The 13,927-nt window shown below is 48.2% G+C and overlaps 1 long non-coding RNA gene across 2 annotated transcripts; it reads right to left on the minus strand.

Moving 5' to 3' along the window:
* Positions 1-1,052: 1,052 nt before the first annotated feature.
* On the minus strand, positions 1,053-6,890 carry LOC134553015 (uncharacterized). Of its 2 annotated transcripts, none has more exons than XR_010081010.1 (2): positions 6,684-6,890; positions 1,053-3,389 (listed from the first exon to the last, which is right to left on the minus strand). It is a non-coding gene; the product is annotated as an uncharacterized LOC134553015 (long non-coding RNA). The 2 variants fall into 2 exon arrangements; XR_010081011.1 differs by having other exon boundaries at positions 1,053-3,403.
* Between the last annotated feature and the right edge of the window lie 7,037 nt (positions 6,891-13,927).

Consider the following 13,927-nt stretch of genomic DNA (forward strand, 5'->3'; position numbering starts at 1 on the left):
GGTGCTACTGGTCACTGCTAAGGCACAGTGGGGGCGAGTGGTGGGCAGTGGGGGTTCTCCAAGGGCCAAGGTGCTGGAGGGGGCATGTGGCACACTGCTGGCAAGGCAGACACCCCTTCTGAGGGGCAGGCAGCACTGGGACACGTAGCTGCTGATTGTGAGTGTCATGCAACCCATTTATATGTGACCCACCTCAAGCCCTGCATGTTTCCCAAACATAAATATATGGCTCCAGTGCCCAGCAAAAGTTACCGTTGATTTCAGTCATGTCTTGCAGAAGAACATTCCCAAGGATGGGAACAGTTCAGGCAGACTTCTAAAGAGTAAACTCCTGAGCATCAGCTTGTAAAGTGCAAGAGAAAAGCTTGGATCAGTTGGAGAGTAAAGAAATTGTCCCTTTGCCTAGAGAGAAATGCTGAAGGGGAAGCACAGGCTGTTTCAGGGGGCTGGTGGAGATTAGCCTGCTGGTAGATGGGTTTGACCCTGGAATCGCAACTATGGCATTTGGAAGGTCAAGGCAAATTAAGCAGCCGCTTATGCTGCAAGATTTTCAGCCTAATGTTGGCTTAAGTGTGCATGTTACAGAAATGGGAGTGCAGTGGCTCATGTTGTCTCTGTCTGTCTTCACAATCTGTGGTGGCAGTGCAAGGAGGAAAGGGAATGGGCTACCTCTTGGAGACAACACAGGCAGAACAGCTCACACTAGAACTGTAATGGCAAAAACCTGAATGGCTTAGAGGGGATGTTGCCTTTGGGGTTGTGTTGCCTTTGTCCTGTAAGAGAGGTCCAGGCTCTGAAGCAATGTTTTTCCTTCCTCCAAACCTCCACCACTAAGACAAAGCATGAAATTAAAGGCGCCAGAAGGGCTGACCCATCTCTCTTGTGGCTGTCTCCACACCTGAGCAGTGCAGTGCTGCTGGTGGCTCTTGCTGTTTCCAGAGCAGTGCTCAGTACTGCTGCCCACGAGGTGGCTCTTTCCTGTTCCTGGTTTTCAAGGACAAAACTCTGCTAACCATGATGGAATGGGAGAAAAGAGGTGAACAACAGTAGAGTGAGCAGCTCATGACAAAATTTATTTTAACTTTTGTCACAGTGGACATGGAAAGAACCACATGAGGACATGCTGGTGAGCGAAGCAGGAAAAAAGGGACGAGTTTATTTACAAAACTCAGTTTTATACATTTCCTATGGTGCCCGTGGATTGGAGGATGGCATTCCACCCCTCAATCCAAATTGGTCAAGCTAACTGTCAATCACCTTTCTCTTCCCACCTAGAAATATGTAAACAATGAAAGACAGTTAGCAAAACATGGCCATTGTTTATAGTAGAAAGTGTGATAAGGTGAAATTTCTGACTCCAATATGAAGAGCATTACAGAAGGCTTAGAAAAGTCTTCAAAACCAGGGTGACATCTCAACCTTTTTATCTTAAAAAAAAGAAAAAAGATAAAAAGAAAAATGAACAATTTTTACAATGGAAAAAAACCTGTACAGAGTTCAGTGATTATCCATGGAGGAATCATCAGAGCGATCACTCGCGTCATCTGCGTCCGAGTCATCACCCAAGGATTCATCCATTTGATGACCTTCAGTCTGGTCACGGCCTCCATCTCGCCTATCGGCCGGATTCTGCCTCTGCTGTCGCAGGTCAGGACGGACACACTTTGAAGGTACCCAGCGTGCCTCAGTATCTGTGGACACACACTCATACCCACGCCCCATAACGATCAGGTCATAGGGTCCTTCCCATTGTTTGGTAACTAAATTCCGGACCCGAACCTTCGCTTGAGGCTGACACGTGTCATCTGAAGCCTGCAACGAGAGGAGGTGGTTTACAATCAAAGGGTTACTTGAGTTCTGCGGAACTGTAAGGTAACTGATGGCGTACAATGCTTTGGCCAAGCGACTGTGTGGTGTTTCACCCTGCATTCCCCGTTTTTGCTTCTGGAGAACGTGCTTGAGAGTACCATGAGCATGCTCTACAATTGCTTGTCCTGTTGGAGAATGAGGGATGCCAAGTTGTGGTTCACACCCCATGACTGTAGGAACTGCCGTACCTGTTGAGAGGCATAAGCAGGACCACTGTCGGTTTTCACGACAGAAGGTATGCCTAGTACAGCAAAGGCCTGCCTCCAGTGGGCAATGGCATCGCGGGCCTTCTCCCCAGTGTGAGCCGAAGCCCACATTGCAGAGGAGAATGTGTCCATCGTGACATGCACATACTTGAGCCGGCCAAACTCGGCGACCTAGGTGACATCAGCCTGCCAGAGCTCCAAGGCCTTAAGGCCCCTGGGGTTAACCCCTGCCGGCAACGGCGCACCAAGGGCATGACAGTCATCACAAGAGTCAACAATGTCTCGAGCCTCAGTGGCCGTCAGGTGAAACTGCTTCTGCAGCATATGCGCATTTTGGTGGAAGAACCCATGCGATGCCTTGGCCTGCGCGAGTGTGTCAGGCTGAGGAGCAACCCACGCTGGGTTAACTAACTTGTCAGCCCTTGCATTACCTTCCACTACAAAGCCTGGCAAATTTGTGTGACTTCGAACGTGCAGAACGTAATAGGGATGAACCCTGGACTGAATTGCACACCACAAGGTCTTCAGCAGATGAAACAAGGCAGGGTTATTGACTTCCTTCAAAATTGAATAACCTAATCGCTGTGCGATGTCGGCAACATAAGCTGAGTCCGTGACCAGATTGAAGGGTGTCTGAGAAAATTTTTCGAATGCCATGACGGCAGCCCTTAGTTCAACCAGTTGGGCTGACCTGTCCTCATGGCCTTCCAAAATCTGCCATTCGGATCCATCCTTCCAGGTAACAATGGCTTTTCCTGTTTTGCCTGAACCATCAGTGAAGACAGTGGATCCTTGCACTGGCTCTTGGCTGTTTTTGGGTCATAATGAAAATCGAGTATTTTTTGCCACTTGCAATAGCTTGTGGCTGGGCAGATGATAAGTGATCTGCCCTGAAAAACCCTCTAGAGCACTTTGTAGCGAAACGTTGTTCGCATAGCTCCAATCAAATTCCTCCCTCAGAGGTTCTTAGCAGTCTCCGTAACGTAAGGCCAAATCATGGTTGTCTGTCCCTCCGGGTTGGTGATGATCACAGGATTCTGGCTCACATAACACTGCTTCGTTCCTCCTAAGCCCACGACAGGTGTCTGTACCAGGCTCAAAGGTCACTGCGGGGGCCAAGCCGCCAGGGAGAGAATGGTAACATTAGCCCCGGTATCTGGGAGGCTGCGAAGTTGAATCTCCGACGGCGTTGCATCAGCCATGGACACAGTACACACAATCTCAGGACGGTCTTTGGTCAGGAGAACAGTCCAGTGGACCTGAGGCGACCCAGTAGAGCCAAAGCCGCCGTCACCTTGTGACCGGTCCTCCATCCTGGAAACAGAAGACTTAAAAGGAACAAGTTGAGCAATACGGGTGCCTTTTGGAATAGTCAAAGGGGGGATGGGTGTGGAAACCATCGCATGAATCTGCCCTGAAAAATCAGCATCGATGAGTCCCGTGTGCACAGTGATACCCTGAATGATAGCACTAGACCTCCCCATGAGGAAAGCACTCATGCCATCACCCAAAGGACCAAAGGCATCCAAGGGGACCCTGTGTATCTTGTCCGAATTTATGAGGACAGATTCTGCTGTGCAAACGTCAACACCCGCTGAACCACGGGTGCTGGCTGCAAGCCTGCTAAGCAGACCTCCATCGGTTCGGGCGGGGGCAGAGACACTTGTGTCTGAGTGCGTCTCTGCTTTGCGCTGCGTTTCGTGTTTCCCTACACCAGAAGGGGATGGCCATTAGCATGCACCGTCGCCTTGCAACTATTTGCATAGTGATTTGGTTTTCCGCATCGAGCGCACAGAAACAAGGGGGCCGTGGTTTTTTGCACTTTCTTCCCCCGTTTTTTCCTGGTTTTGGGACTGCCCTGCTGTTGCAGCCTGCCCTGAGGGCCCTTCCAAGCAGGCTGCATCACAGGGGCCACAGCTGGTTGTACAGCCGTAGCCACAGGTGACTGCACAGCATCAGCCAAGGCAACCAACTTGCGGCTACGTGTGCTTATCTTTGCACAGGCTTCTGCCATCTGAACAATGGATGGATCACCAGGAAGTGCGTCGATGATCCTTCTGCAATCAGTATTGCAGTTGCCTCGGGCCAGGTGCTTAAGTAATACCTTCCTATGCTCGGGATCACCGACCTGCTTTTCCACTGCAGCAGCCAGCCTTCCTGCAAAATGCAGGAATGGCTCATCAACTCCTTGAACAATTTTGGCAAATGATTCCTCTGGAGCAGCCATTGCTATGGTCTGAACCAGAGCTGCCATGCCTACCTGCTGGCACTGCTCAAGCACCAAGGGCGCAAACCCAACTTGTCCATTGGCATCGGCATAATTTCCAATGCCCAGCAGCTTATCGGTATTAACCGTGTGCCTGACATCAGTTGGGCCTAATGTGGCATTTTGCTGCACTGTGCTGTCCGCTAGCTGACTCCATTTTGATTCGAAAATTTCATATTCGACAGGTGGAAACAGAGCCTGATCTAGACTCCGGATGTCATAAGGCGTTAAAAGATGACCGTTGAAAAACCTGAGCATCTGCATTACTTCAGTAGACCCCAGGCCATATTTCCCCACCTTATCACGAAGCTCCATCAAGGCTTTCCAATGCAAAGGCTGGTGGATGTTATGGGTAACACCTGTTATGACAGGGAAAGCCTGGAGACCTCCTGGTAGGGTGGCAGGATCTGCCACATCCTGTCCCGTGGGCTCCACAGGGACAGAGGCAGACACTTGGCTGGGGGCCAGCTGAATGCCAGACACCGGAGGTTCAGCAGCGTCAGAAACAACATCAGTAGAGCTAAAGAGCCTCTTTTCAGACTCCGGACGACGATGTGTACACATGCATTCCTCCACTTCCTCCATCTTGACTTTAACCTCCTCCCAAAATCGCTCCTGGTCCTTTGGCCGCACTGTGACATTACAAGGAGGGAGTGTCCAGGTGGAGGATCCCAGAGCGCGGGGTCTCTTGGCCCTGGGAAGGGCCGGCCGGACCCCAGCTGCGTCCCCACCAGCGCTCAAATCAAAAACTGTAGCGCCTGCTCCCATCGCAGGCGCAGCGCCGGTGGGAGGCTGCGGGGACGGCCCCGCTGGCGCTTCCGCAGCCCCGGCGGTGCCTGCGCCCGCCGCAGCACGGGTATAGGGCTCTTCAGTAGGTGTAGGTTCCGATAGAACCCCCGAGTCCCGTGCAGGCAGATTACAATGTGCTGGGACGGGTGCGCCTGGCGGAGCTCTCGCTCCACTGTGCGCCGTGCTCAAGGGCGCCTGCGCACTCAGCGTTGGGGGGGACGGGGGGCGGGCACCGGCGCTGCCCGCGGGGCTGCGTCCCCTTCTCGCGCCGCGATCAACGGCGCAGGCGCGGTTCGCGGGACTGCACCCTCGCCGCGCGCCGTGCTCAGCACCGCAGGCGCGGCCGGTGCAGTGGGGGGGGGGACCCAGGAAAGGAGCAGGGATCGGCGCCGCTCCGCCCTTGCCCGAGCCAGCCGCCGCTCGGTCCGGGATCCCGCCGAGTAAAGTCTCACCGAGGCTCCACCGGCCAATAGCAGGCGGCAGCCCCCCCGACACGGAATGCACGGACTGCCCACCCAACAGGACGGGGGCCGGCGAAGAGCCGATACAGGCCCCGCCTCCAGTGGCGCCCGCCCCCTGCACGCTCTGCAGAGGCGGTGCAGGCGCAGAGGCGCCCAAGGAGCCACCCTCGGCGCCCAAGTGGGGCGGCGCGGGGGGCGGCTCCACCCTTGACGTATCCAGAGGATACGTCGTGGAAGTTCCGCAGTTCGGGCAGAGCGTGGTAATAGAATCATGCTCTACAAGGGGCGGGGCCCGCGCCGCGGGTTCCTCCCCGCCCGTCAGTGCTGGGAAGGCCTGAATGGAAGGCTCTCCCATCCCCACTCTCCGGCGCCGTGGCGCAGGAGTGGGCGGGGCCGGCCGTGACGACGGCGGGGCCCGGCCCTCTCGCTGTTCGAGCGGCCGGGGCGGGCTCAGGCTTCCCTTGTTCCCCAAAAATTCGAAATCCGAATCGGAGAGGGACAAATCTTCCAGCGCAGCAGCCGGAGGGGGAGGAAAAGAATCCTCCGACCTCGGAGACAGGGGATCGAGCTCGGACGGAAATCCCACGTCCGACACCGCGGCCGCGTCCCTTTGCGGCCCCCCACCTACCACCGGAGAGGGAGGGCCGCTCAGAGAATCTGCCGAGATCTCCGAGCTAGCGGGATCCATTTCCCGGAAAAAGAGATCAGTCTTTCGCCACACAACCAACAACCTGGCTGCCTCCAGCACGAGGGGGGGGGAAGAGAGAAGGTCCATGAGGCACTCCCCCAAACTGCCCCACACCTCCCCAGAAAATGCGTCCGCCAGATCGCTAAAGAAGCCACGCCCCCGGGCCCACTCAAACAAACCCTGAAGTTCTGCCCAGGAAACAGGAACGTGCTTTCGTTCCATAATACACTTCCAGACATCCAAAGCTATGGAGTCCTCTTTCAAGACCACACTGAAAGGCATTGTGCAGCAGAAAAAGGGGGTAAACCCGGCAAACGTCAGAGCCACAGAGCTTAGGCAAAGAGTGAAATGCACTACAGAGCCACAGAGCCTAGGCAAAGAGTGAAAGGCCCGACAGAGCTCACCCAGACAGTCCTACCACACGCGTCAGGGTCACCAGATGTCACAGTGGACACGGAAAGAACCACACGAGGACACGCTGGTGAGCGAAGCAGGAAAAAAGGGACGAGTTTATTTACAAAACTCAGTTTTATACATTTCCTATGGTGCCCGTGGATTGGAGGATGGCATTCCACCCCTCAATCCAAATTGGTCAAGCTAACTGTCAATCACCTTTCTCCTCCTACCTAGAAATATGTAAACAATGAAAGACAGTTAGCAAAACATGGTCATTGTTTGTAGTAGAAAGTGTGATAAGGTGAAATTTCTGACTCCAATATGAAGAACATTACAGAAGGCTTAGAAAAGTCTTCAAAACCAGAGTGACAAACTTTCATGAGCAGCACCACTGCTCAGACAACCTGTCTTTTTAAGAACAGCACCCCAGGAAAATTCTGAATCTGAAATCAGACGCTCAAGCAACTATTTAAAGAAAAATATTATAAATTAATTTTTTTCCCATACTGAGCTACACTTTACCCTACTTTTTGACTAACTTACAAAGATGCCTAGTTTGCTCAATTTGGGAGATGGTGAATAATGTGAAGTCAGTAGTTTTGTATTCCTGGAAGGCAGTGCCTTCCAGTATTTTTGTGGATGTCCTAGGGTCGTTCCTGTTTTGTCAGATATCTTTCTGCTTTGCCATTGTATCAGCATTTTCCAAAACTTCCCACACACCACATTTATTGCCATCTGTTATGAACAGATTTTTAATTTGGGATGGCAATGCACATCCCAGGCAATCTAAAGCATTTATCCCCTGCCATCACTGTCTCTTTTTCTCTTTTGTAAAAGGTTATCTTTACCTTAATGCTTTCTGTGAAAAAGTACTATTTTTCTGAATTTTCCCTGGGACAAAACCACACTTTTTGGCATGTTTCTTTATTTGATAAACCCAATATACAGAAGGGGAGAAATAAAGTAATGAAGTTCTGGTTATAGCTGACACACACTGTTACTTATGGCAAAGTGCTATGGTAGTTCTGCAGTTGGATCATACAGTCTTTTTTGCATTTGTTTAAAAAGTCGTGAGTCAGTTTTTGTGGCATGGCACTTGGTGTGAGTTGTGTGGCACTTGATATGGGTGGCATTCCTCAGGGGTCAGTATTGGGACTGGCGCTGTTTAACTGTCAGTGACAGGACAGTGGTATCGGGGGCACCCTCAGCAAGTTTGCTGGTGACACTGAGCTGTGTGGTGCAGTCAGCACTGGAGGGAAGGGATGGCATCCAGGGGGACCTGGACAGGCTGGAGAGATGGGACTGTGCAAACCTCATGGAGTTCAACAGGGCCAAGGGCAAGGTCCTACACCTGGGTCAGGGCAATCCCAAGCACAAATGCAGGCTGGGGGAGAATGGATTGAGAGCAGCCCTGAGGAGAAGGACCTGGGGGTGTTGGTTGCTCAGCATGACCCAGCAGTGTGTGCCTGCAGCCCAGAAATCCAAATGGATCCTGGGCTGCATCCAAAGCAGCGTGGCCAGCAGGCTTGGGGAGGTGATTCTGCCCCTCTGCCATGCTCTGGTGAGACCCCACCTGCAGTGCTGCATCCAGCTGTGGGGCCCCCAACATGAGAAGGACATGGACCTGCTGGAGCAAGGCCAGAGGAGGACAGCAAAGATGACCAGAGATGGAGCTCCTGTCCGATGAAGACAGGCTGAGAGAGCTGGGGCTGTTCAGCCTGGAGGAGAGAAGGCTCTCAGCTGACCTTAGAGCAGGCTCCCAGTACCTAAAGAGAGCCTGCAAGAGAGCTGGAAAGAGACCTTTTACAGGGGCATCTAGGGATAAGACAAGAGGGAATGGCTTTACACTCCAAGAAGATGGTTTTAGATCAGATATATGGAAGAAATCCTTTACTGTGAGGGCGGTGAGGCACTGGACAGGTTGTCCAGAGGAGTCATGGATGCCCCATCCCTGGAAATGTTCAAGACCAGATTGGATGGGACTTCGAGAAACCTGGGCTAGTAGAAAGTGGCAAGTAGAAGGTGGAAACTAGTGACAAGCAGAGGATAAACTCTTACCTGTTTATATCCTGGATAGGTCCTCTGATGTGCCTAAATCTGTATCTGTTATTATATAACATCATAGGTTATAACTGAGTTTCAATAACTCCTTCCAATTATATCATGCTTGAATTTGTTCTTGTTCCTTATTTTAGAAATTGTTAGTCTCTTTCCTTAAACCAATGAACCAACAAACAAACAAGCAACAAAAACCAAAGCAAAAATCCAGTACTTACCACTAAATTCATGTGAAGGTACTGTGTGTTAGTGGCCCAGTGTTCAAACAGCACTTGGTTGGGAAGGTTACACAAATGATCACGTGCACTATGATACTGAGGCTGTTGCAGAAGAGGGATTTTATTTCTCAAATTAAATCTTCAGGTCTTTTGGGTTGACATCTTGTCTGTGTCACAAAACCTGCTCTCAGCAAAGAAGCTTGACAACCATGTTAGCAGCCAGGCACCCATTAATGTGTGTTCCAAAGCACTTTACCCCAGTTCTGTGCAGAAAGGTCCCAGAGACTGGACATAAACCTGAACACAAAGCTCTTAAAAGGACTAACTATTTGATTTTCTGTTACCTAGTTTCAGAAGTCCCAGGATCCATGGCCAGCACATGATGGGAAGGTGGAAGTGGTGAAGTGGATTGAGATGGAACAGAACCATGGAGGTTGTCATGGTAATCTGTACATTTTTCTCCATTTTTTTCTTCCTGTGCTAGCAACAGATATTTTATTTCAAGAAGCCTTAATCTATACTATGTTATATAGTATACATAACTATGTAACATAGTTATATGTAACTATGTTACATAGTTATACATTACTATGTTTAGTTATCTGTATCGATGAGAAAAATAAATGGGAACTTCAGTCAGCTTCAATGACAGCAATTTCACATCAACACAAGTGTATTGAAACCAGTGAAAATACATAAATAGCACCCAGAATTAGTTTGTGGAAAATCTAGTGTGAGTAAAAGTATTGGTTTCTCTTCACTGACAGAGGAAATTCCACTGGTATTTTCAGGTGACAACACGCCAGCCTACAAAATCACTAAAAGCAGTCAAGAGAATAGCAGTAGCAATCCTAATTTCTGCTGTGTCAGAGCATAAACTTGTGAAGCAAGATTTTTAGGGATGTTCTGTAAATGCAGCTTGGGTTGAGTTGTGTCACACTGCCAGCAAACCATTTAACACTTGGAGGACAAGGTATGAGAGATCCAGAAGGAGACACCAGGGCAAAGCTCCTCTTGCAGCTGCAGGAGCTTTCCATTTTTGTCATTTTCAAAAGGATGTTTTCTAGCTCCAACTTTTGTCTTTCTACCCTGTCATTGCCATATTTTTCTACAAAAAAATACAAACATAGCCATGCATTCCTGGCACTTTTTGTGTCTAAAAGACAAGTGTAATGAATCACAATCAGCAATATCTTAAACACAGGAATACAGCTGCTGGCTGTACACACAGATATGGTTTTGTCAGACATACTGACATTTACTACAGAGAATAACAGAAAACTACTGGAAATGGAAGAAAGATGCTGCATTTCCCATATCATACCTGTTCTTTAAATATCTGTTGGGACAAGGTTTGTAATAGCAAACAGGATCTTTGACTAGATCAATGTGCCTGGTCAGGAAAATCAGATAGGGTTTCAGGCACAGGAGTCCATGTGTGAAAAACAGGGGCTTGCATATTTGTCTTACTTGGCCAACTAACTGAACTGGAAAGAAAAGTTAAAATATTATTTACATGCAGATTTTGGTCCTTAGATCATCCTGTGTAATGTCACAGAGGGAGAGAGGAAACATGGGGAAGGTAAGTATTTTCAGGACTAAAAAATGCAGTAACTAAGCTTTGGCAATAGCGTAGTGTTTCTGTTTCGTATTTTGATGTGGCATAAGACATCTTCCCAAGTTTACTCACTTTCATGGCACACAGTGGTTGATGCAAACGCAGCCCTGGGTTCGGTAGATCACAGCCCTATTTTAACTCCACTAGAATTCCACTTTAGTTCCACAGAAACAGCCACTAGAGGGAGGCCATCCAACGCCTGAGCAGATTTTCCCTTCGTAATGTAAAAACTCCCCGTAAAGTGCACAAAATCTCAACCGACCAAGCATGCTGAAGAGGAAAATAATAAAATAAAATAAAATAAAATAAAATAAAATAAAATAAAATAAAATAAAATAAAATAAAATAAAATAAAATAAAATAAAATAAAATAAAATAAAATAAAATAAAATAAAATAAAATAAAATAAAATAAAACGAAATGAAATAAAATAAATTGGGGCTTGAGAATATTTTAGTGTGGCAAACAGAAACAGAAGACAAAACTTATGGGTATCAGTCATCATATGCTAAAAAACAAAGCAAGGAAGCAAACCTATGAATGCTTATTCCTCCAGCTATTGTGGTTGTATTCACATGGCCTGTTAGCAGCACTGCTGAGTGACTCAGTCACCTGCACAAAAGCAGTAAAAATCGGGATGCCTAAATTTAGGGAGAATCTGTGCTGCTCTCGTGCCTTTCTTCTGAGCAAGCAGTGATGGCTCTAAGAATACCTCTTGAACAACAGCAACTAACCACCAACTTTATGAAAACATTGCTAATTTCCAGGTCTTTCAACAAAATGGATTGCAAACTGCAGCAGTTCTGTAACAGGAACACAACACATTTAGATGTCCTGGAGCGTGGTTGGTAACCCACAGGGAAGGTTCTGAACAGACAGGATCTGCCTCGGTCAGCTTATTCTGCTTTTACAGCTGCCAACACCTAATGATGTGGATTCCGGCAGAAAGGCACCAGAAGTTTACCTCCAGAGAAGAAATTCTGTTTAGTATTTTTGAAGAGAGGAGAAGAGGGCTTTGCTGTCTTGCTGTCATGGAGGAAGCTGAAGAGAGAAGTATTTCAGAGTAATTACTTTAAAAAGGGACTTTTAGGAAGGTCTAGAGACTTAAGAACCTAAGGGAAGTCTGGGACCAGCCCATCCCCTCCTTGGTCTAACAAGCTGAGTATCTCCCAAACTGAAAAATCCTAAATAAAATAAAGCTGTGTTCACTGTTTGGTACGAGTATTTAAAGTTGCCCAGGGTACAAACAACATCACATTTCATTGTTCAGACTCCAGAGGTGAATAGCAAAATATCACTCAGCAGCAGAAGCAATTAGCTTGGCGGTTTGAAACTCATGGATATAACAGCATGTTGCACTCTGAACCTGAAGAAATACAGATATTTTATGGGTATATAGACATATTATGGATTATATTATCTGTTCAAGTAAGAATCCAGGAAAACATCACATATGTTATTTAAGGCTTTTATTTTTAAATTTTGTTTTGTTTTGATGAATGCTACTCCAGGTTATGCTTTTCTGTGAGTAAATTAATCTGTTTTCACTATGTGACTAATTTTGGGGTACAATACCTGCCTCATCAATCTCTTTTTTTTTCTAGAAAGAAGAATACAGCTAATCACTGTTAATCACTGTGGAAGAGACAAAAGAATGATTTCTGGCAGCCAAACTGAAGAAGTGCATTGAAACCAGTGAGAGCTCATCATACTGGTGTTACTTTGAAATAGCAGTAGAAGACAGGGAAAGACGAAGAACTGGAGGGGGTGGCTGGTAGGAAGGATGTTAAGGGAGGTTAGACTCCCCTGCACAACAGTAACAGCAGTGATTCAGTTCAGCAGCTGTGGTGCACCTCCACAGAGAGAGCTTGGGCTCCTTTATCTGTATCTCCTTGTCTTCTATAAATATGGCAAAGTAAAAAAAAAATAAAATTCTGAATTAAAATTCTGAATGAATTCTGAATGGAGAACAGACTATTTCTGAATCAATATAAACAAAGAAGAAAAGTTTTCTGTTCTCTTCAGTCACTCACTGAAACCCTGACCAAGATGGGGCATGCAAAGGACATGCTGCCCTCTCTAGTGGGATTTCCAAGCAAGTCAGACTTTCCACTGCAGTCAATCTGACTTGCTTAGACAACCCACTGGATGCCTTTCTGCTAAAAGTCTCCTAAAGACTTTTACACACCTTGTCCAAAGAGCTGAAATCTCAGTGTAGGATGTATGTGGAACTGCAGCCTTTTGACTCCGAGGACATCAAACTGAGAACAGAACAGGCTGTCCAGGGAGGCTGGGCAGTCTCCATCCTTGCAGGGGCTCAGAAGCCCACAGGAAGAAGGTCTGAAGCTATGACAAGTACATCTGCACAGGCTGCCATCACTTTGGGATTAGGATTCACGCTTATGAATGAAAATCACCAGCTTCCTTTCCTCAGCCTTTGTGCACTCCTAGCACCGGGGGTGTTTTTACGCGCTGTGTGACGCTGTACCAGCAGCTCCATGACTGTGCAATCCTTTGTGCCTGGTGTAGATACTGCAGTGCTTTTCCTTAATTCCCCAGCATCTGAGATATCCAATGTATCCAAAATGACAGACAGAAGCAGCATGTATTCCTCTTCTGCCATTCTGTGTGAGGTAGGGAGAAGACTTTTGGAGGAGCTAGCACCGCACCTCCTGTCAGTGGTGGGGAGGAGACATCACCATTGCTTGCAAGGGCTTGTTTAATCTTGAACTCATCATCAGGGTTTGTTTAACTGTCCATTACTGCAAGACATGGAGTACTCTGCTGGGCAGCTCTGCAGCACAGTAATGGCAATGGGATGCATGAGCTGACAGGGCCAATGCTTGCTAAACCTCAAATTAAATGGAGTTTTCTCTTACAGCGGCTCCTATCTGTGAGATGTGGGAGCTGAGGGTTTCTTCGCAAACTTTCACCTTCCCCAGACACACTATTTCTCCAGGTGCAGTAAGCACTGTCAGGTGCTTGTTTTCCACCCCACAGCATGGCACTGTGAAGTTAACAGGAGGGCTGAGACATGAGTCAGCTCCTGGAGCCTGATCCAAGCCAGCAGAATAACTCGCAGGTTTCATGAGATTTGCCTCTCACCTGAACACACCCAAATGCTGCCAAAAATCCCCACCCCTGGGAAGGTGTATGTTCCCTGAAACAAATTCCCTGGCAGCAGGTCCATGAGCAGGATTTGTTAAAGAGAAGGGACGACAAGTCTTAGGCCAAGCTTGTGGCTTGATGTCCGGCAGCAGCGCCAGCCTAAACCAGCAGGCTCACAGCCCTCCCATTCCCACTCCTGCCAGAATCGTCTGTGTCTGAGCTGTATCAATCCCTCTGCCAAGAGGCCAAG

This window comes from Prinia subflava, chromosome 1 (assembly GCF_021018805.1).
Source record: "Prinia subflava isolate CZ2003 ecotype Zambia chromosome 1, Cam_Psub_1.2, whole genome shotgun sequence".
Classification (NCBI taxonomy): Eukaryota; Metazoa; Chordata; class Aves; order Passeriformes; family Cisticolidae; genus Prinia; species Prinia subflava.